Source organism: Ictidomys tridecemlineatus, chromosome 13, assembly GCF_052094955.1.
Source record: "Ictidomys tridecemlineatus isolate mIctTri1 chromosome 13, mIctTri1.hap1, whole genome shotgun sequence".
NCBI classification, from domain to species: Eukaryota; Metazoa; Chordata; class Mammalia; order Rodentia; family Sciuridae; genus Ictidomys; species Ictidomys tridecemlineatus.
In genome coordinates this window covers 36,476,939-36,500,577 of record NC_135489.1, presented here as the reverse complement: position 1 = coordinate 36,500,577, position 23,639 = coordinate 36,476,939, and the positions used below count along the sequence as shown (strand labels likewise).

Sequence of the window (23,639 nt, the reverse complement as noted above, 5' to 3'; positions counted from 1 at the left end):
GTTTCTTGGTCTCCCTAGACGGTGGGAAAATACAAGCTGTAGTTTTCTGTTCCCATTCCTTTTTCTGCACTCTTCCATCTTTCAAGCCACTTCTTGCTTTTAATTTTTTCCCCCAGGTTTTATTCTGTCTTTTGTCCTCTCTTGCTTTTTCAATTCCTCCTGTCTGATTGCCAGAGTTCATCAGAATCTATTTTACACTATCCCAAATAGGATTCGTCCTCATTTGGAGGACTGTTGAAATCTTTGGTTCCTAGGTTTTGAAACAGCATAGTGAAGATACAGGTTCTCCTTTGTTCCTCACATCTTTTGCTAAAGGAGAGCACAGGCTGCAGTCATACTGTTTCAGCATAGGCAGGTCCACTGTTCCAATAAAGCCATTCCTCTGACTCTGAGTGGGAGAAGTAGAAATGAATCATCCTTGACACAGGCTTATTTATCTAGAAAGAGCCAATAGGTTTTACAGGAATCCAAAGGGAATGTAATCTATAATAATGTCTATGGAATTCTATTGGACATAATGAAAACAAAAAAAGGAAATAGATTGACTGGCCAAGGTGCCTTCCAAGGATTTTACATTTTCCATGTGTCTATTTTCTCATGTATATATTTACCCTCCCTGTAAATAAGTTAGTGTCTTTTCCTCATCACACTCTGAAGCTGGACTCATGTCCTCTGTTGCCTGACCCAGGCCTCTTTCTTGCAGGTTACTCAAGGTCAATGTCATTGTAAGGGTAGACATGTCCTTGAACTCAGCACTCCCCTCTGGAACACTGAGCCATGCTCTGTAACTGAATGTTTGCTGCTAGTAGACAGAAATGTTTGGTGACTCATGACCAAAAAAAAGAAAAGAAAAGAAAGGTTCATTGTTTACTAGAGTTTTTAAACATAAGCAAAATTTTATAACACTGTATTTTACATAAAAGAAGTGGGAGATTTAAAAAGAAATGCTGTGATTTGATAACTTTTGTCTTCTTCCTGTCCTTACACTCTTTAGGATAAGATTAATTGATTAAAAATTTGCATCTCTGAAAATGAGGTTAATAATGGTAGCTTTATCAAGAGCTGTAATGAGCAGACCAAGACTGAATGTGAGATACTGAGAACAGTGCCTGGCATACCTTATGCTAAGTATGAATGGCTACTGCTAAAATTAATCAACAACAGAAAACTGCAGTACCCCTATATTTACATCACAAAAACACTAATTCTAATCATAAGAATATGATTAGAACTATATTTTTTATAGTTTTATACTAATTTTAATAGTTTTGAGTCAATCCTATTGCAAACAATATATGAGTCTCTCTCCAGAATCAAACTTTGATCCTTCTACTTAATTAAGAATAGACAATTTTTAATCTCTGACCATCTTCGAAATTCAAAAGATGCTGTTTGAATTTGATGTTGTCTCACTGAGAGAAGTCATTTCTATGGAGACTGTTTTCTTTTGTGGATCTATCATTTCACAAGTGTATTTGGTTTTCATCTGTGAGAGGCACAGGGAAGAATTTTCAGTCCTGGGACTATTTATTAGTTCTGCTAAGAAGGAAAAGACAGTGAAATCTCAGGCAGATACTTGTGAAAGGCTCTGCTTGTTTTTCATGTTGTTTTTCTCAGGCTTGCTATATTTTGAGCATTTGGCTATAATTATTTTTTCTCTCACTCTCTTCTCTTTACACTGTCCTTTCTGTAATGTCTTAAATGTCCTTCACCTTGTGTGCAAAAACACAGATATATGCATGTATAGAATGGCGTAGGGGGCCATTTGGACCTAGTAAGATCTTTCTGATAAAGTAGTACAGCAATAAGCCAGATAAGATAGGGACACAAGAGTTCATTTACTCAGACCCTTTTATTCTCAAGTTCCACCTCCCACAAACCCAGACAGAATTGTCAGCTCATCAAGAAATGGACTTGTTATCTTCCTTTAGTTCCATACAAAGGAGTATTTTTAGTGGCTCACCAGATGCTGCCAAAAGCTAATAAAGAATGGCATTTTAATAGTAGACATTCTAGATATAGGCAGGAGCCTCAGCAAAACAAGACAATGTTTCATTTTGTTTTTATTCAAGGACTTGTGCTTCTTAGAAAGAAGGTGAAATCATTTAAGCAGCAGAATAAATCAAGTTCCAAAGTCTGTTGAGATATCAGTGAAGATACATTGTTACTTGCTTAACTTCTCCAGGTTTATTACTAGTATATTTGATCTACCATTTTTTAAAATTTATTTTTATTTTATAGAACTAATATGAACGCCTGGAGAAGCAATTCCATAGAGTCAAGTATCTAGTCCAAGGTCAGAGAAAATCATTGGTAAGACCGAGGGTGAAAAAACACCCAATTTTCAGTTATTAAACTGTTACTTATACCACTAAGCCATGGTAAGTGAGTCCAAATACTGCAGTTTAAACAGAATTTTAAACTTTACTTGAACCTATATCAAGTTCAACAAAGTCACCTATTTGCGGAAATTCTCTGTGAATTCCTTCTTACTGTGAAGTTATTTAAATCTCTATTTTCCACTGAAAAGGGTTTTTATGCTCAGACTTTACCGTAAGATTATAGCATGAGCGTTTTCTTTTCTTGGAGTAGTATACAGGAATATTAATATACCTGCCACTGTGGTTGATTTATAATTTCATTCTATTTTTTATTTCCTATTTTAATGAGTTAGAATCTTCATGCTTCTGTCTAAAAAACCCATCTGTTCCTAATACATGGTTGCTATGAAAACATGCCCTTGAAACTTGAATTTTCTGTATGATTATTCTGCATTGTGCAAGACCTTGAAATTAGACAATTGACTGAACTCGGAGAACTTCTGCCAAAAATATTAGAATTGAGTGCCAAAGCTACTTGAACTGAAGGAGGGTATTAAGTTCATAACTTGGAGTTTGTTCAACTAAATAAATAAACATATACATTTAAAATAGTGTTTAAAAAATTCAGCATTGCCACTCTGGCAGGTAGCATCTTCTCCAAGCAGATAGTCGAGGTCGTTCAAATCAGATCATGCCAAAGGGTGTGGCCACTGCAGAGAATATATGGCAATTGTAGTTAAAAACAAAAGCCATGGAGATAGTGTCCTATTAGTCACCTTTGATAACATAAATATATTCATGTATTTGCTCTGACCTGAGTAATACTAAGTAAATGAGGATTTGCACTTTGAATAACTGTAAATGTAGAACATTTCAGGTTGAAATGTTTTCTAAAAGAAGAGCACTACCCAGAACCGAGGCCCAGGTGCCATGTTTCATAAGGAGATTAGTGGCCTGGGGTGTAGGGTCCACTAAGTTGTCTAGTAAAATAATGTCTTTCCTTGACCAATCCTCTAATTGTATAAGTGCTTTGATTTTGGACAGGAGCCTATGTTTTCTATGAAAAGTTAGAATATGGAGAAAGAATATAACTGAAAGTTGAAAGTGTTTTCATGGTTGATGCCCGTGGCATTAATTGCACACCCAAGTCCCAATCCCAGCCTTCTGCTCTGTAGTTTGTAAATGCTGGACATTGACCCTGCCAGTCTGCCTTCTAAGTATGGATAGCAGTTTGACCCAGGGTTAGCCCCTGAGATGTAGTTGGATGTCCACTGACCTTGCTGGTGTTCCCATTCCCTTCATCCTCCTTTGATCAACAATAGAACTAATGGAGCTGCAGCAGCCATCATGACAACATGAGGAAAATACCTCAAAGATCTGAGTGACACCAAATATAACATATTAGACAACTGAACCCACACTGGTAACTGCCTACTTCTAGAATTCTCATGATTTTTTGTATTCTATTATATTTATATAGACTTGATATGCCCTCTGTTCTTTATCCTGTGAAATAGTATTGTATAACTTCTTTATCATCAGAAGGACTATCCATTCATTGTAGTGTAACAGATGATTCAAGTTGGCATATAACATGGAAAATCAAAATAAATGTTTATGAGTAATATAAGGCGGGGAGAATATAATGGTGGAAAAGTAAACTAAAGTTAAATGAACATAATATTATGCCTGAAAGTTTCATATATATATTTACATTTTCATTTGTGTGTGTGTGTGTTAGTTTACTTTTTTTGATACTGTGATCAAAAGACCTGATAGGAACAATTTTAGAGGAGGAAAGTGTATTTTGTGCCCGTGATTTCAGGGATCTAAATCCATAGATGGCTGACCATGTTCCTCAGGACCCAAGTTAAGGCAGGAAATCATGGAAGAGCAGTGTAGTAGAGGAAATTGGCTTAGAATATCACACCAGAAAGGAGAGAGAGAGATGGAGACACACACACACACACACACACACACACACACACACACACACACACACACACAGAGCTCCCTTTACCACAGAAAAAAATATAAACCCCCAAAACGTGCCCTCAGTGACACACCCACTTTCCACTGCACCCTGCCTGCCTACAGTTACCACTCAGTTAATCCCTATCAGAGGATTATTGCACTGATTAGGTTAAAGCTCTCTTAATGCAATCATTTTATCCCTAAACTTCCTTGCATTATCTCATAAATGAGCTTTTGAGAGAACACCATATCTAAATTATAAATATATATATATATATATATATATATATATATATATATATATATATATATATATATGAAATGTATTAGAAATAAGACAAAGATTTGGCTGAAATTTTTTACAATCCCGTGCAAAGGGTACAAGTGAGGCATTATACAGTCCATAAGAGGATAACAGTCAGTTGCTTAGCAGAAGTCAAGGACTACTGACTAGGAAATGATGGAAACATTCTCCCCGTGGATTGACACAAAGTAGTCATTGTGTGCTGCAATGAACAAGATCTTCAACTGTTTTCATACAGTTACATATTTTACAGATTTTTTTCTTGGCCTGTTTTAATGTATGCTAATTGGTACAGGGCCAAATTACCCTTTACCGCTTTTTTGGGGGGATGGGCAGGTACCAGGGATTGAACTGGGGCACTCTACCACTGATCCACATCCCCAGCCCTATTTTGTCTTTTATTTAGAAACAGGGCATCACTGAGTTGCTGAGGGCCTTGCTTTTGCCGAGGCTGGCTTTGAACTTGTGATCCTCCTGCCTCAGCCTTTCGAGCTGCTGGGATTACAGGCATTTACTACTGCACTCAGCTAAAATTACTCTCTAATAAAACATATATGTCACCCATATGATTCAATGCATTTTCATAATTTTTTGAGAATCTGGTTTAACCCGGAACAGAGCTAAAGATAGTTAGAAAAGTCAAATGGGGGATTGTGCTTCAGAAAGAACTTCAGTTTCTCAGCTCAAGTTTTGGAAGCTATTAAGAGACACTGAATCATATAATGATCTTAATAAATATGATTATGAGGGTTTTCCTTGCTCCTCCCTTCACTTTATGAGAGTATAAATGGAGGCAGGAGCTGCATAGACCTCTCTAGGCCACTTTATCCTTCGTGGGGACAGTTTGTATTCCTGCTGCTGGCTGAGGAGAGCGAGCTGGTCTGACAACCCCCCTCCTTCAGGGCACAGAGACTCCCACAGTGGTCAGTGAAGGCGTACTCTCAGCGTGAACATCTCCATCAAGGATAATTTATCCTAATTGGGGACTTTAATGAATGGGGACACTTTAATAAAAATGTTGTCTTTCAAATGATCCTTTTGCTCCTCTCTGTACATCATTGTAGACCTCTCTGACATTTAATTCAGTTATTTTTTTCTTTCTCCTACATGAAAAACGAAGTCATTCTGAGACCATGAAATTGTGAAGCATTTGACACTCAGAAATCAGTCTCTGATATCACTTCTAGTCCATTCTCGCAGATACTGTTCTCTTTTTTTTCCAGTTACCTTATCTCCATCCCCACCCACCCCTCATTTCTCTTTTCTTTTATATTAAATGTGGAAAAGCAAAATGAATAATTCTATATTACTACTAAAAATAATGGCTAAATTTCCAGAACTTAGTAAGTGCCAAGATCTAGGTTAAGCACTTTTGCATATGTTATGCCATTTAACTCATAATACTTTAAAGGAGCTAACTGTTTTTATTCTAATTTTACTGGTGTTACCAAAGAATTAGCAGGGAATCCCTTCTCCTAATATGCCATGTCCTTTCTTCTCCTACCCCTTTCTTCCTCCGCCTCCACTCCCAGATCACAATCTACAGCATGTTTCCTGTGTCAAAGAGGATATTCCTTTGCAGTCATACAGGAACTGGAAATGAGGGCTTCAGTTTTTCTGGAAGGCCACTTTGGTGAGGGAGAGGTGATTACACAGTCACTGGACTAGAGATTAGCATGAATGGGAAGAGGGAATTAACATGCAGGAGGCACATGAGAAGCATAAGTTTCGTTGGAAATCTTTTCCCTCTGCTTATAAACTCTGCATGTGACCCTGGGTATGAGGCATGAAGTTGGGCTGGAGGCCTCACAACCTAACACTAGTGAGGTATGCAGAGAACCAAGGTTCAGGAGATGCGGATTCTGGTCTCCCTGTCCCTGGCTGCTCTGTGATTTTAAATTAGATACTGCTTCCTTCTTTTTCTCACAGAAGTATTCACTGCTCTGTTAGGACTTCCGGCTGAGCTGGCATTTTGAAAACCTGATAAAAAAAAAAAAAAGCTAAATTTTCCTTTGAAAGGTTTAAACTACCTTATGCTCTAAGTAAATGAGGATGAAATTTTCTTAACTCTATCTTTCCTGTGAACATCTGTTATGGGATTTACAACTAACTTTAAACTCTTTTTTTTTTTCTTTGTACCATCACTTCATTAATTGAACGGATTTACATTCATTCTACATAAATTATTCAACTTGGCACAATATGAACACAAACTATTTAATAATTAAGTCACTGTAGACAGAAAGTACAAGCCCGATACGAATACCTTGCTTATCTTCAGTCCAGGTTTCTGAAGTAATCTTAAGTTCATTCATTGTTTTCTGATTAGTTGGGTAAGAATTTTAAACCATTTCTGATTTGGGGTTTCAAGAATCTAAAAAAAAAATACCTGAAAACCCCTGAAACAAAGAATATATTTCTTTGTTTTCCACAATTTTTAAATAATCAAATGGAAGGGATTTTTTTCTTCTTCTTCTTCTTTAAATAATCCTATCCCTTAGAGTTGAGAAAAAGAGCATGAATATCTTCAGCCCAAAGGTTAAATCCTTTGACTAGAGGGCCTTTCAGGGAAGTGCACAAGGACCACGAAGAATGAACATGCTTTCTCAACCGTTTAATTTAATTTAGCTCAGACAGCATTTACCGAGCACTTCCTAGGTGCCCTATTGTCAAAGCCCCGAGGGGGATGCAAAGATCATGAGGTCTGGCACTGGCCTCCTGGTGGTAGCCAGTGCAATGGGAAAGTGAGATCCTCCTCAGAATCAGGGCTTGCTGGAGTCAGTGCTCCCTGGGAGGACTTCATGGGGGACACAACACAAATGGCACTGATTCTGACAGAGCCTTTAAGCAGGGTTTGTGATGAGGTGGGAGCATGAAGCTGTTCCTTGAAAAGTGATAAAGGCAAGGAGACCCAGGGAAGAAAATGAACCAAGAAAGTGCAATTGGAGGCTTGGCATCCTTTGCCGAAAATACAAATGGAGCCCATATAGAGGGTGGAAAGCTGCTTTGGGCTCCATTTGGGCCACTTTGTGGAGAGTTTGAATAGCTGATTGCAACTCCTCAATTTGGAATTCATTCATGTGCAATAGGAAATAAATTGACTTGGAATTTTTGTTTTTGTTTTGTTTTTGTTTTTAAGCAATATGAATAACTGTCACTGGGAGCTAGCTAAAGAAAAGAATAAGAGGGGAAGATTTTGGGGAGACTCATGGCAGAAGGGATGATGAACTATTTGGATGTGGTGAATCTGTGGTTATCATGTCAAGGCTACTCTGAGCAATAGAATTTAACCAACAAAATAATTGTTCTTTACCTATAACATATGCCAGGTGCTTTTCTAAGTGCTTTATACATGCATGAGCTCATTTGATCTTAAATAATCTAATAAATTTAATATTATGATTACCCCCTCTTTTATGATGAAGAAATAAAGACCAGCAAAGGACCTATACTTGACCCAAATTCATACCTCCACCAAGCTAGAGCCACGATCAGAACCACACATTCTAAGACAAGGGTTTGCATGTAATCATCATGCAGGAATGCAGGATACATTTGTTAGTGAAATAAGTTATAAGACTTTGGAAGATGGGAAAAATGATAGGACTTTATTCATTATCTATTGTGGATAGATAATGAAATATATCTTGAGAATCTTTAATTATTGCATGCTTTAGATTACAACGAAGGTCAACTTTTCGTATCATATCTAATATTAAAACATTTGTTGCTGATAAATGTTTAAATTTGAAAGCAAATCTCAGTCCGAAGCAACCCTTATTGGAAGACGTCTGAAATCCCCCTTCCTGAAGCATGCCCTCCAAAATGCAAAAGTTGTAAGGGGAAGGACACTTGGACGTGATTGACTTGATCATTGTACCAAGTCAAAGCTCTCTACAATTAAAAGGGAAAAGTAAAAATAATTATAGTGGTTGTATCAGTTACACAAAAATATTTTGCATAGTTGTGTAGGTCAATGTTTCCAGGATTCATTTTTAGCCTTAAGGACTGAGAATGAAATATCACAAGTTACTAAATGAATCACCAAAGGACCCCCCCCCCAGCTTCTAAATTAGTTCCTTATCCTGTCCCTTTTGATTTTCTCCATTCTACCTACTCTGAATCCCTTTCTCAATTACTGAGGTGATCATGGTGTTCTAAAAAGATTACCCACAGAACGTCACTGGTTTTGAAGTGTGATTCACATCCAGACTCAAACAAGCAATTGGTATTTGTTATATCATGTGGTCCTCAGTTTCTTCATATGTTCAATGAAGAGGTTGCATTTGGTCACTGAATTTTGTTCCCAAACTTTCGATTACTCATTTTTGGTTTTACTGGAGACCAGCATAAAACTAACCTTACTGAACCACTTTCCCTCATCTTTCCAGTTAAATTTTTACTAAGTGACGTCTTTCAGGCCTCTGATTTGAGTAACTTAGTGACTTTTATGCCTATCAAAATCCAAAATCTCTCTTTAAAACAATATTTTGTCATGTCCTATGCTGTTCTGAAGTGTAAAGTTTACCTATTTACGCTGAATTAAAAGAAATATCAACATAACTTCCAAGTGAAATATAAATGAAAATATAATAGAAGAAAATAATTTATATTTCCATATAGAAGCATCCAGACCTCCCTACATAAAAAATGATAAAATATTAAGATGCCTACACCTGGTCATGGACTCATCATGGGTGTGACAGTAACAAGAACAGATTGTGGTATGTGTGTTAATACAGATGTATTGTACTGATTACTCAGATAGCTCCAGTGACTTTGTGGTTGGTGGTACAATTTTTCAGAATGGTGAACAAGACTCAGTAAATTTCCATCACAAGTGCAAATCTCATGAACTGCAGTCCTGAAAATTTCAGTGCATGTTCAAATTTTGTAGGGAAAACTACTTTATATTTGGGTCATAGTCTCAGAAAATGGTAAACAGGCATTTCACTAATATGAATGTCCCAACAGACATTTAGATATTTTTCAAGACTAGGGGAAATTCTTATTATGAAATCAAAAATATCCTTGAACTCTGCATTCCACATGGTAAGACAAGTATGGCCTGCTCTGAAAACCACTGAACTGGATGAAAACATTCATTGTTTTTTTCAGATCAGAGCAAAAGTTTTATTTGGTTTAAAGTAGTTTTCATGCTACTGAGCTCAATATTTATTTTACTTATGTACTGGTGTTAGTTTGCTTTGAACCATCTAAGCAGACAGGTATTTGGTCTATCTTTTGAGTTGTAGTATCCATCCTACATATTAGAAGATCAGAAGTACTTGTTGGTTAAAGTAAAGAAGGAAGGGAAGATATATATCTTTGGACCTTTATAAATGTGCCTTATTAATACAAAAGTAAGAAAAAAACAACAAAAATATTCAAGTTACAATTGCTTGGATAAACTTTATGTACTTTTGTTTAATAAAGAAAACAGAATGTGAAAAAGAAAATATATGGTGATATAGAATTGAGAAAGATATTTAAAATGGTTGAGTCAAGTTAAAAATTTTGTAGAAAAAGGAACAAATTGTCTTACTGGAAGAATAAAGTAGATGTTTCTGCAGGTACGTACCTTCAGCATTAATCATATATCCTGTATATACTGTTTTTTGCTGTTGTTGCAGTGTTTCAGACACTACTCACTAGCACTATAGTGAATCATTTCATCTTCACAACAATCCCCTTTTACAGGTGAGAAAACTAAGGTACAATGATACATCACCCAAGCTCATATGACTAGAGCTGGGATTTGTATCTGATGTTATGCCTGTGTTTTCAACTACAGTTTTGTAGTAATGAGGTCCCTGTGCCAGTCACTTAAAAGAGCAACCAGACTGTGTTGAAATTAGAGGGGTCAGAACTCACTCTCCCTTGGCTATTTAAAGATTTGATGAAAGTTTGCAGTATTTTATTAGGGTGTAGGATCATTTTCCATTTTTAATAAATTTTCCGTGACTATGTGATCTCTGTTCTAATCCATCTCATCTCCTAGCAGTAGAATTTGGGGTTCAGGGTCTACATAAAGCAGTATTCAAACTTGATCAAATATCACACACACCTAGAGAGGTTATTATAACAGGATTGCTGAGGCCCAACCCCACAGTGTCTGTTTCAGTATGTCTGAGTTGACACCTGAGAATTCACCCGAAAAATATGATATTTAGGTGAACAAATGTGCTTTGTTTTTGTTAGTATTTTTCTGGCATACCTTTGTATATTCTCTGTATTTGCTGTTCTGGTGAGCACAGATCTTGCTAAATGTATAGAGCTACTTATCCAGTGTGAGAAATTCAAATTGTTTATTTATATATTTTTATCATGACTGTTGATAAGTTTGATTTATTTCTCACATTTTTTTTTTTGGTTTATGATTCTTGTTACTTCTTTTTGCCTCTTTCTTGTCATTCTTTAAGTGGACCAATTTGAGCCAGGTACATGCCTCTGGCCCCAGCTATTCTGGAAGGCTGAGTTAGAGGTATTACTTGAGCCTAGGAGTTTTAAGTCAGCCTGGGCAATCATGTCTCAAAACTAAAATGAAATAAATATAAACTGAACAACCTATCTTTATTCTGCTTTATCTCTCTCATGATTATGAAGTTACAAATGCTACTTACAATCTTATAATAGTTATTCATATATTTGGAACACACAGTTTTTAAGTTTAAACTCTTTCAACAAACTATAGAGTTAATCTGCCTTTCTCTCTTGCTCCTTCTAAAAGTTTAACACACTTTTCCCCTTCATTTTCTACACCATCCTTTTATGAAGTAACCTGGAATTTCAGTTCCATTTATTAATTTTACTGCAGACCTATCCTCTGTGTTTTGTGCTATTGCCATTCTTTCTTATTTTACTACATTTATCAAATTGAGGTGCTAAAATTTCATAATTTAATGCATTAAGTCAATTTTTTTCTAAGTTTTATAACTTGCTTTCTAGGGAGTTGTAAGAATACTCGGAATTTTTTTCTTTTCAAAAAAATAGGTGTAATTTTTAATCAGCAATAGCATTTTCTTAGGTTTTTTTCTTAAAAATTATTGTGACTGGTGTATATATGACTTTTCTAGTGATATTCAGATTATTTTCAACATTACAGTTTCCTCTCTGCAGATTGTTATGCTTGCTGTATCAGCAAAAGAGCAAGAGAGTTGGTAAAAATCTACAATAGACATAATATAACATAAACTGTATATACTTGGAGTTAATAACAGCATCAGTGTGGAGGAAGAATTTGACTAATCTTCTTATCTGAATGAGTTTAAACACCAATATGTCACAATTAAAAAGAACTTGGTTTTGTCATATGGGTTTAGACAGGTGTAGCAAATTGTTCTGATAGTTCATAGAAGAGAGTTTGACTTCAAGAGAGCAAAGAAGGGAATATATTTCCTTTATTGTTGGTATATTTTTGTTTCCATTTATCCATGTCACTCTGCTATTATAAAAGCAGCTGGCGGACTTGCATTATCTCTGTACCTGACAATCAACAATGACTCCCATATCCTTTATCTTCCTTCCCCTCCCATAGCATTTACTATTCAACAAAGGACAGCATTTTAGCTCTGATATATTTGACCACTTTTTCATAGGCTGTAGGGATAGTATTGTTATAGTACATAGAAGAGGGCAATTAGGTACATGGAGTTTTGTTTAATTTAGTAAATGGGTAGTACATTATTTTAAAATACAAGTGAAAAGAAATACAAATTAGACAAGAGCCATACTTTATTATGATAGAAAATTGAATTGTATCCTCAGTAGAAAAATAAATAGTTAAACAGATACAGAGCAAACATTTATGATGAACACTTTGATTTGAAGGAAATTTTTATATTGTCAAAGAGCAAGGAATATGGCTTAGTGGTAGAGCTCTTACCTAGCACGAGCCAGGTCCTGGGTTCAATCCTCAGTACCACACGCATACAAAAAAGAGACATACATTGTGAATAAAAAGTAAATTTGTAGAAAATACACACTTAAAACTCAGTACAAGAATATTAGCTGGGCTTGGTGGCCCACACCTCTAATTCCAGCAGCTCTGGATGCAGAGGCAGGAGGATCTCCAGTTCAAAGCCAGCCTCAGAAAAAAACCAGGTGCTAAGCAACTCAGTGAGACCCTGTCTCTAAATATAAGACAAAATAGAGCTGGGGATGTGGCTCAGTGGTTGAGTGCTCCTGAGTTCAATCCCTGATACTCGCCCCCAAAAGAATATTAAATAGATGTAAAATGATCTCAGGAAACTATTTGCCCAATCTTCTTTCCTGTGCTGGTGACAGACTTCCTACTGCCATTTTATAATCCTGTTCTGCCAAAAAATGCAGCCTGAGAATGATTCTCAACATGTTTCAACCAATTTTAATTAAACATAAGTTACATAGCATAAAAACTTCTTGCTATGAATTTTTGTTAATTGATACAATTAATGAGTAGCACCAAAGAAAAAGAATTTGACAGGGTTAGGATTTAATGAATTTATGTGATCCTGAGATTGAATGAGATAAGGGCCAGGTAGAAAATAAAAATCACTAACAGTACCAGTGCCTGAAAAGAATTTTCTATCTTATTCTTGTCTTTTTTCTTGGGATTTTGTTATGTAGAATTAAGGGGAAGACGTGAGATAAATTGAACCAGTGATGAAGAGTTGAAAGATTTTCATTAGAAATTGCCGCAGTCCGGCTGCAGCAAAATAACCAGGGGGTAATGAGCAACTTGTGTAGATTGATACAGCAGGAATGGAAGCCGTTTATTGTAGGACAGGAGAGGTATTTATACATTCCACACAGCTTATCTTAATTAACATAAACTAGATACAGCAGTCAACCAATAAGGAATCTCCACACTTAATGGCTCGCTGGCGCCACCTCACAAACCACTCCCCCTGGCAAAATACCAGGCGCCATTCTGACTTGTTTATAGACTCTAACAAGAAATGTCTGATTTTCACTTAAGATTAAGAAGGAATAACACAAGTGTACAGAGCAAAGTCAAAGTTATCCTTTTTCAAGGGAGGGTTTTGGCTGGGGTGTGGCATGGGACGTGTTGGGAGAATTCTTAAAATAGCAGCTACACCATTTATATGTGTTTTAAACCAATTTAATTATAATGTTATATGGCATTCTTTCCCTAACAGAATGATAAGAATTATTCTTAATTGCTTCTTTAACTACCAGACACTTTATTTATATGGAAATTGAAATTCATGATCCTGTGTCTGTACTACATGAAACCATAACTACACTTGACTTACATTATCAGTAACATTGTTCCTGACCCCAATAGATTTTCTGATTTACTTATGAATTCAAGAAGTAAGAAATTAGAAGTAAATGGTTTGGAAAATTTTAGTTAGAAGGTCAGTGTGCATGCCACTGTAAGATGTGCGTGGAAGTTTCATGGCAGGTACTGTCTCTGCTGATGGAGAATTGATATAAATGGCATCTGTGCATAGAAATCATTGATACCATGAAATAATAGACATTCTTTACTTCAAAATTGAAAAACATATTAAGAATATAAGGGAACAGCGCCTGTATTCCCAATTCCACAGAAAAACTTGGGTATTGTTTATACATATTTACTTTAAGGCAGTTTTTCAAAAGATTTTTGCATAATTCAGATCATTCATGATAAGTAATCCTATGTCCTAAATATTTTCACTTACCTAATATATAATTACTTTCCCATGGTTTTAAAGTATGGATAAGTGTAATTTTCAAAGATCACTTAATATTATCCGATGTGAATAGAGTATATTCTAGTAATATATTCTACTTTTCTGTATTTTGTGTTCAGTATTTACACCAAACCTTCCAGATTAGAGGACAGATTTAGCTACTATAACAAAAAGACTCCAAAGATCAGCAGCTTCATGATGTCCTATGCTTATTTCTCTTCATATAATAGTCTAGTGGAAGCTAAGGAATCCGGGGCTGTTGAGTGACTGTCATCCTCACCATGTGGCATTCACTTGTGGGCTAAAGTGCTCTTGCCACCTCATAGCTAGGAGGAAGGGAAGGAGATTAGGAAGCATACTTTATTTTAAGGATGAGACCCACCGTACTACAAATCACTTGTGCCCACATCACACTAATAGAACTTAGTTGGACACACTTTATTCCAGGAAAACTATGTTTTATGCTTGAGCACCTGCCATATAAGTGATATTAATGTGAAAGGAGGAAATAAAAGATACTGAGAGACAACTAGCAATCAGTTGCACCTTCACATAGGATATTGTGAGAGTATCCAGAAGTTCAGGAAATAGAAGCCAAATATAAACTGGTGTAGGTGAATGCTCCTTGCAGTTAAATTATTAAAAATCCTATATCTAAGAATATTTCTAAAATAGATTTTATTTTACAACTAGGTAACTTAAAACTGGTATTGATTTTTGCCTTAATTAGTTATAAGATTACTGCTTTTTATTCTGGATTGAATTCTAAATTTAATCCCAATTTTTATTTTTGTTTGGGAGGGGTACCAGGGATTGATCCCAGGGGCATTTGGCCACTGAGCCACATTCCCACTCTATTTTGTATTTTATTTAGAGACAGGGTCTCACTGAATTGCTTAGGGCCTCACTTTTGCAAAGGCTGTCTTTGAACTTGAGATCCTCCTGCCTCAGCCTCCGAAGCTACTGGGATTATAGGTATGTGCCATGACACCCAGCTTGATTCAAGATTTTTAAGCTAAAAAAAATTAAAATACAAAGACTATTAGGTGATCATTGGAAATTTTATAAGCTATAAAGACAATGGCAGCTCACTGACTTGTTAATTTAGAAAAAATTGGAGGCTATCTACATTTACAAATTCTTTTCAGGTAAGCTAATGAAGGGTCAGGAATGAAAGGTTCCAGGTAGCCCAGTTTCATGTGATTACAGATGTCATGGAGTGTAGGGTTATATTTCTATTAACATGGCTACTGATGCTCTTGGTGGTGGAAGGATTTTACTGTTTACTGCTTTGATCTTGACTTACTAGTTCCTAACAGTAGATACATTGTTGTCCAAATGCACATATATTTTAGGGCAGAGCTTTTAATGATATAACTCTGACTAAAGAGCTTTGGGATTCCATATAACCCTCCTCAAATATTGTATCTGATTTATACACTTTTCAAAAAGACTTTTTTTCCACTGGAATATCTCATGAAAATTGAAGGGAGATCAGTAAAATAGAGGAAAGGGACTAGGGAGAGGAAGGAGGGAAGGAAAGGGGAAATTATATTGGCCAAATTATATTATTTTATTGTGTGCATATATGAATATGTAGCAATAAATCCCACCATTATGTACAACTATAATGCACCAATAACAAATGTGGAGAAGAAAATATTACCTTCTTGACTGAAGAAATTAATTAATGCTGTATGCTTTTCAGGCCACTTACCAATATTTTCACTATAATTAATAAAATATACATAATTAATAAAATATAAAAAATGAATCTTAATTCAAGTGACAAATCTGAAAACTATTACTTTGATTTTTGGATAATTAGTTGTTCTGAAACTCTTGAATATTAATATTAAATTACTTTAAATATTTTTACTTAATAACTCACCTTTATTGAAAACAGTAATAATAATAATAGTTAAAATTGAAGATGTACAAAAGATGGGGTCTATTTAATTTCTGTATTTTTATTTATTACTTTCTTCTTCTTTACAAAAATAATTTCACAGAATTCATATGAGGAAATTTTGTCTGTGTGTGTGCACACAGACAAAAGGGTGCAGGGGGAGAAGGAGAAGAAAAGAAAAAAGAAAAGGAAAAGAAAAACTTACCCTGGAACATAGTTCAAATATAGCCTTATTGGGAACTTGGGGACTTTATGTAATAGACAGTGGAAGGACAGTGACTTTATTAACATCTCTACAACATATGCATTATCAGATTCCAAAAAAATAATATGTAGTATCTTCTTTCAACAATACTTAAGGTTGTAGTAGCAAAGTACATAGTTAAATAAAAGACAACCTATGGGAAGCCATGAATAGCTGGCTTGGGCATATACCTTTTGATAGTTTGGTTTATTCACAGGGAAAATTGTTTAGGCAAAACATAAACTATCCTGAAGGAAAATAGACTTCATGTCTTTAAAATTGTGCTCCATAAATATGGTTCCCTTAAACCAGACTCATGATGTGCTGGACAACTAAGAGTTTGGGGTTTGATTGCACATATTTAATGCATTAAGTAGTTTCATTAGTCACATGCTCATTGAAGGGAGCATGTTCCTCTTATGCAGAAGCTCTGTTTGCATCCATAACAGACCTGCTAAGCCAATTCAGGAGTCATTTCTAGATTCAGTGAACCTAATACCCTATAGGTTTTGGAAAAGGTTATATAGTAAGACATAATATTCTTAAGACATAATATACTCAGCAGTGCTGAGGACCAAATGGAACTGTAAAAGCATTGTAAAATATGAATCCTTTTGCTATCTCAAAGTACCATAAAACTACTTCCACAAAAAGTTTAGTTTCGAATACAAGAATTTTCTATGTCAAAGGCAACAGTTTTACAAGTCAAATAATAATACCACTGAGGCAAACATTACTTGGATTTTACCTTAGATTCTGGTGTTTCATGACTTATATCATGCTACTCAAATTTAAATCCTGTAAAGAAAGAAATATATATTTACAAGGATAACTTATTATAGTAACTGTATTAATGAGCAATATTTCACAGATATAATAATGTCAGTATTTAAAATGTAGCAGTTAAAAATTATCTCCAATCATCAATTCATTTATTCATTCACTAAATATATTCTGAGCAATTACTAGTGAACAAAATAGACAAAACTTGATCTCTCTCTGTCCTATTGGAGCCATTATACTGTTGGAAATTTTGTACTAGTAGAGAAGACCAAATCAAACATGTAAATAAAACATAAAACACACACATACACTCACACTCACATTCAGATACTGATAAGATATTTTAAAAAATATATAGAAACTAAGTAGATGGAGAATAACCACAGACACTATTTAGATAAAGTAGTTAGGAATTCCTTACAGAACAGGGACCTGAATGAAAATTGGGAATAAATCATCTGAATTTATGGGTAAGATTATCCACTGGGATCTGTATTTGCAAAAATTCTTGAGGCAAAGAAATGCTCCAGTTTTTCAAGAAACAAGTAGAAGCCCTTTGTCAACTGAGCAGAGTTAACCAGAAGAATTGAATAAAAGGAACTGAATTTAATCGAGGGCTCAGAAGTTCCAGTGGTCATGACCATGGTATGAAAATTAAATATATTTTGAAGTGATGGGAAGCTATTGAACTTGGAGTAGATGATTGACATTGTCTGATTTATAATTACAAAGCTCACTGAGACTATTGGGTAGAAAATAGATTTTTTTGTTTTGTTTTTGTTTTTGTTTTTTGACATATTTTCTTGATTTTAATGTAGTTTCCACTTATCCATATTTTCTTTCTTTTTTTATTCATTTTTAAGGCTAGTGCTTTTTGTTTCTTATTAAGAAATAATCCTTTCTTCCCAAATTTAGAAAGATAATCTCCAGAATTTCTTATAACAAATATAATGTTTTTCCTTCTTGCATTTAAATTCTTTTTTCTTTTCTTTCTTTTTTTTTTTTTTTGTGCCAGGAATTAAACTCAGGGGCACTCAACCATTGAGCCACATCCCCAGCCCTGTTTTGTATTTTATTTAGAGACAGGGTCTCACTGAGTTGCTTAGCACCTCACTGTTGTTGAGGCTGACTTTGAATTTGCAATCCTCCTACCTCAGCCTCCCTAGCCACTGGGATACAGGCGTGTGCCAAGGCACTTGGCCATTTAGATTCTTTTTTAAGTGATCCTGGAGGGGGTTAAAGATCAAGATCGGGTAGCCAGGCAGTAGAGGCAAGGAGACCACACAGAAGGCTTCAAGTAAAAGATAATTATGGCTTAGTCTAGAGTTGGAGCAATAGATCTTGTGAAGAATGATTACATTCCAAAGACGACATGATTAGGTAGACTGGATATAGGATATGTAAGACAGAGAAAATTCAAATATGACTTCAAGTGCTGAGTAATTAAACATTCTTTCTGAGACCAAAGAACTATGGGAAAGGATGGATGGCAGAAGTGTGGAATATTAAGGATTCAATTTTGACCATCTTAAATTAGAAGAGCTTTGTAGTCATCCAAAAATGCAATTGCATGACAGTCATGTATACAAAGTTGTTTTTCTTGGGAGGCAGATGGTTAGAGTTATAAAATAGAGAAACATCATGAGATGGTATTTGGAGGTGGGGCATGGATGAGGTAGCCCAGTATGTGTACTAGAGTGGAGAAGGAGGCTGACTCTAAAACACTTGCATATCATGGTCAAGAGTTCCACCCAGTGTTGGAAATAGAGACATATGAGGAAGGACATTCATAAAAGCCTGGGTTTGCGCAGTGAACAAGTGTGTCATGTATTACTGAAAGGCTGGGTATGATGAAACTGAGACTTCCCATTGGATCTGGAGCCGCCAAGTTCATTGGCACTGCTAGAAGCTGTTTCTATACAGTTGGACTGAAAGAGTAATTAAAATGAATTAAAGGCCAAAAAAAAAAAAAAACATGTGAGGGGAAGGATCAAAAAGGAACAGAGGAGCAAATTTGGGGTTCTGCTTTAAAGAGGAACATAGAAATTTGTCAGTGACTAGAGAGAAATATACAGTTAAGGGAATTTTTTAAATAATCTTTTAAGATAAAGATTATAATACATTTTTATAAGTTGATAGCAATGATCCAGTAGAGAGAGGAAATTAATTAAAAGGGCGGTAATATCAAGATACAAAATCTTGAGTATGAGCATGTGGGTGCCCTAGACTTCAGGTAAAATTTCTGACAATCAATCAACTCTACTGGAAGAGAAAGATTACTTAGTGACAGATGCAGTGAGGTTGGTAGATTTGGTGGTGGGAGAATAAGGGCATGCTTCTCTTGCATTATTTCAATGGAATAAGAAGCAGGATAGGAGGAATGGGGAGAAGGTAGAAGATTTAGTTTCCATATGTGGAGGTGAGAATTGGCCAAATAAAAGAAATTATTTTAAAAGCCCACTCACAAATATAAATACAGAAAGAAAATGCACCTGTCTGTTCAGGAGAAAAGCCCAATTTCAAGTTGCTCAGGCTAAAATCTCTAGCAAATGAAGGAATTCACCAGAGGAGTACATCATTTTGCTGAGAAACGTGAGGTGCTATCACTTGAGGGTTCATGCTCCAAAAGGAGCTGAGGGGTTTTTTTGTTTGGTTTTTAATGGGGGAAGGAAGAGCGCCTGGCAGGGGAGATGAAGTGTAAATTGGATATTTACTGCAGTCTTGACCCACAGTAGAATGATGTACTCTCAGAGGGAAATAATTTCCATTAGCTCAGGTAATGGGAACATTTAGGAAAGAGATTAAGAATATATACAGGAGCTGGGCACCGTGGCACATGCCTGTAATCCCAGCAGCTCTGGAGACTGAGACAGGAGGATTGTGAGTTCAAAGCCAGCCTCAGCAACTTGGCGAGGCTCTAAGCAACTCAATGAGACCCTATCTCTAAATAAAATACCCCCCCCCAAAAGTACTGAGAATGTAACTCAGTGGTTAATTATCCCTGGTTCAAACCCCGGTACCAAAAAAAAAAAGGTATAGGACTAGGGTTGTAGCTCAGTGGTAGAGCATTTGCTTAGCATGTGTGAGGCACTGGGTTCAATCCTCAGCACATTAAAAATATATATATAAAATAATGGTATTGTGTCCATTTACAACTAAAAATATTTTTTGAAAAAGAATGTATAGAGAGGTCAGGCACCATGGTGCATGCCTGTAATCCTAATAATTTGGGAGGCAAAGCCAGGAGGATTGCAAGTTCAAAGCCAGCCTTAACAACTTTCTGAGGCTATAAACAACTTAGTGAGACCATGTCTCAAAGTCTTAAAATATGTGGCTCATTAAGTGCTCCTGGGTTAGATCCCCAGTACAAAAAAAAATGATACATATATGGACAGATAGTAAGTGACTGTAATTAATGCTGCCTTCTTGGGTGTAAGCAAGTCACTCAAAGTTTGTGGCAGGCGGGATAGGGAGAATCCAAGGGCTGTGTGAGGAAGCAGAGTGGTTCTCAGGTGAGAAGACAGAAATCTGTGGGCCTTCCCTCAATCTAGCTGTGGACAGTCCCTTAGCTAGGTTGGGAAAGGTTAAGGGAGAGAGAAATCACCAGGAACTGCAGTAAATCATTCCATTTTTGCCGTCATTGATTGCTGTTCCTTATTTTGCCATATATTTTACAAAGTGTCTTCTGATTATTCTAATCTAAAACTCTACAAATTCACTTTTATCATTGTAATTTACTATCCAGAACCCACAATTCAGGACAAGAGTTGGATTTCAAATTGCTTCTGTGATTATACTGTGAACGTGTCCCAGCTCCCTGAATTGTATCTCATGACATTCATGAAAATTGGGTAGACAGGCATCTGTACTGAGGTGACATGTTCCTTCCCATGGACAATTTTTCCTCTTTCTGAACTGAACGCTTCTTTGGTTTTATGCCTGCTCATTAATGCCTATGTAGTAACTCATCTCCAACAAAGATTAGTCTATTCTACTCTTCACTTGCTCCCCACCCCTGGAGAGGCAGAGATGGGATCCTGGGTGTTCATTATATAAATCATTCAATTCATGCTACTGTTTCATTCAAGTTGCTAAGGAAATGTCCAGAGATTCTGGTAGTTCTACTTCTCTTACCTACAAGCTGCAAAGTTAAGAATTAATGGCGGTAGGTATTGTCATGTGGATGAGGATTGCTAGGCTTTGGGGTTTCATATAATATATAAGTTTTTTAAATTACAAATGGGTGAATAGGAACAAGGTGACCAACCATTTTTTAAAACAACAGCAACTAATGCATATTTTCACCAGCATTTCATTAAAAAATTGATATTTTCTCACTTTAAAAACTGACTACATGTCACATTATAAAAATCATTAGATGTCCTCATTATTTTCTCCCTGCTGTAACATACTCATGAAAACCCTCACATAGATCTACAAGCTGCAGACCAGAATTAAAGAAACTCAGCAAGCTGACCTTTACAAATGTGGTATTCTTTGCTAGTATTATTCAGTGGTAAAATGCAAAATCATGTGTTTTTTCCTGTTATTCAGTCTACTTTATTATGCCTATGTGGAGCATAATAAATAAGTAAATAATAAAATAAATAAATAATAATAATAATAAATAATAAAATTTCCAGGAATGATATTAGAATATATTTTGAGATATTCTGTATGTATTTACTTTCCTATAGTGTCACCTCACATTGCTGAAAGATCTGACACAGCTGCTCAGACTATTTAAAATATATTTTAAATATAATATTTTTATAATTATTGTAAGTCATCACATGAGCGATGTATAATTTACCTCCCAAATTATACCAATAATAAGTAATCTCTAAGGAAGTTGTATTTTCAGCAGACATTAAGAAAAAAAGTGTTAAATAGCGTGAACTTTCAAAAGCAGCTGAAAGTCCATACAACAATATTGTTGGCTAAGAAAGCTGTCCTGACAAATGTATTCAATTCTATCTATTTTGTAGAGTAATTATACCTGTACCTGTTTCATATGCATTTAAATAAACATGTGTATTGTGTAAATATATATATATATATATATATACTTAAATATAATAATTTGGTAAAAACACCAAATTAATCTTGAAAGAAAATGGGAAACAAAAAAATTGCTGCCCTAACCTTAATATTTTCTTTTTACCCTATTTCCTAAGATGGGTTGTGAATACATTTTTGCTTTCACATGTTGTAACGGTAATGTACATCAATCAGCACATCTATGAGCGCAAAGTACATATTGCATAATAAGATAGGAAATTCCTTGAAGCAGATTCTTGGATTTTGAAAATACATAGAAGGTCATCACTTTCCATCCCATAAGATGGACACTTGAGTTTTCTTTATAGTCTCCCCTTGACAGTGTCTAGTGATGGGGAATTCACTATTTTTCTATGAAACTCATTTTACTCTCTGTCACCAGTGAAGTTAACTTTATATTTCATAATATTGTACAGCTTTTTATAATTTCCACACATTTCTCCTTTGTCTGGACATGCACCATATGGATAAATTCATTGCATTTCCACACAATGGCTTTCCAACATGATGCATTATTCTTCCTCCCAGGTTCTTTGCAGGCTTGGTATTTTTAGTTTTTATGGTTATGTGCTCTTAAGGTTTTCAAGTCCACTCATTGATTTGGGTTCTTTCCATGAAATGTCTTATGATTTGTTGGTTCGATACTGACATGATACAATATGCCAGAATCATTTAGCCAGCACTGAGTACCTTAGAAGTAGCACTTTGTAATTCTTCATACAATAATACACCATAAGACTTATCCTCTGTTCTCCAACTACATCACACCATGGCTTATGTTGATCTTAGAGTCAACTAATATCTTCTTATCTCAATTTTATCTCTTCCTATGTTGTTTCAGATCATGATTTAATTAAAATTTCACCTTGTTGGATTTAACTCCCCTTTTCAACATATAATACTGCAGATCCCTCATTTGTGGGTCTGTATCTCTTCCAGCTAACTGAGGTAGTCGTCCTCAATGTCCCACAGAATGATTGGTAAACTGACCATGACAAAGATGAAATTAAAGAATGGTGACATGCTATAAATAGCAGTTGTGTTACCTATACACTGCCTGCAATTCACTAATCAGTGTCATATAGATGAAAACCTCTAAAGTCTTCCTGTTAGAAGAATTAAAAATTTTTTTCTGTGTTTTCCTATTAATACAAAGAATTGTGTTAGGTGCTATGGGCTATTAAAGTGATTTCGATTACACTTACAATAGTTTCCACATATAATCTATAAGGAATACCATTTCAAATCCCCTGGTAAATGACTAAAACTGCAGATAGTACTGAACCCTATATAAACTGTGTTTTACCCAATACATATGTTATGGTTTAGATATAAGGTATCACCCAAAAGCTCATGTGTG

The 23,639-nt window shown here is 35.5% G+C and overlaps 1 protein-coding gene across 5 annotated transcripts in view; it reads left to right on the top strand.

The window, feature by feature from the left end:
- Nucleotides 1-23,639, top strand: part of Dtna (dystrobrevin alpha) — a 348,780-nt gene that overhangs the window by 33,060 nt on the left and 292,081 nt on the right. The window contains exon 2 of one of the 5 annotated variants that reach the window (XM_078030189.1): nt 2,242-2,313. The exons of the other annotated variants lie outside the window; for them this stretch is intronic. The gene's annotated coding sequence lies outside the window, so the exon portion shown is untranslated. The remainder of the gene's footprint in view (nt 1-2,241; nt 2,314-23,639) is intronic. 5 annotated transcript variants of the gene reach the window in all.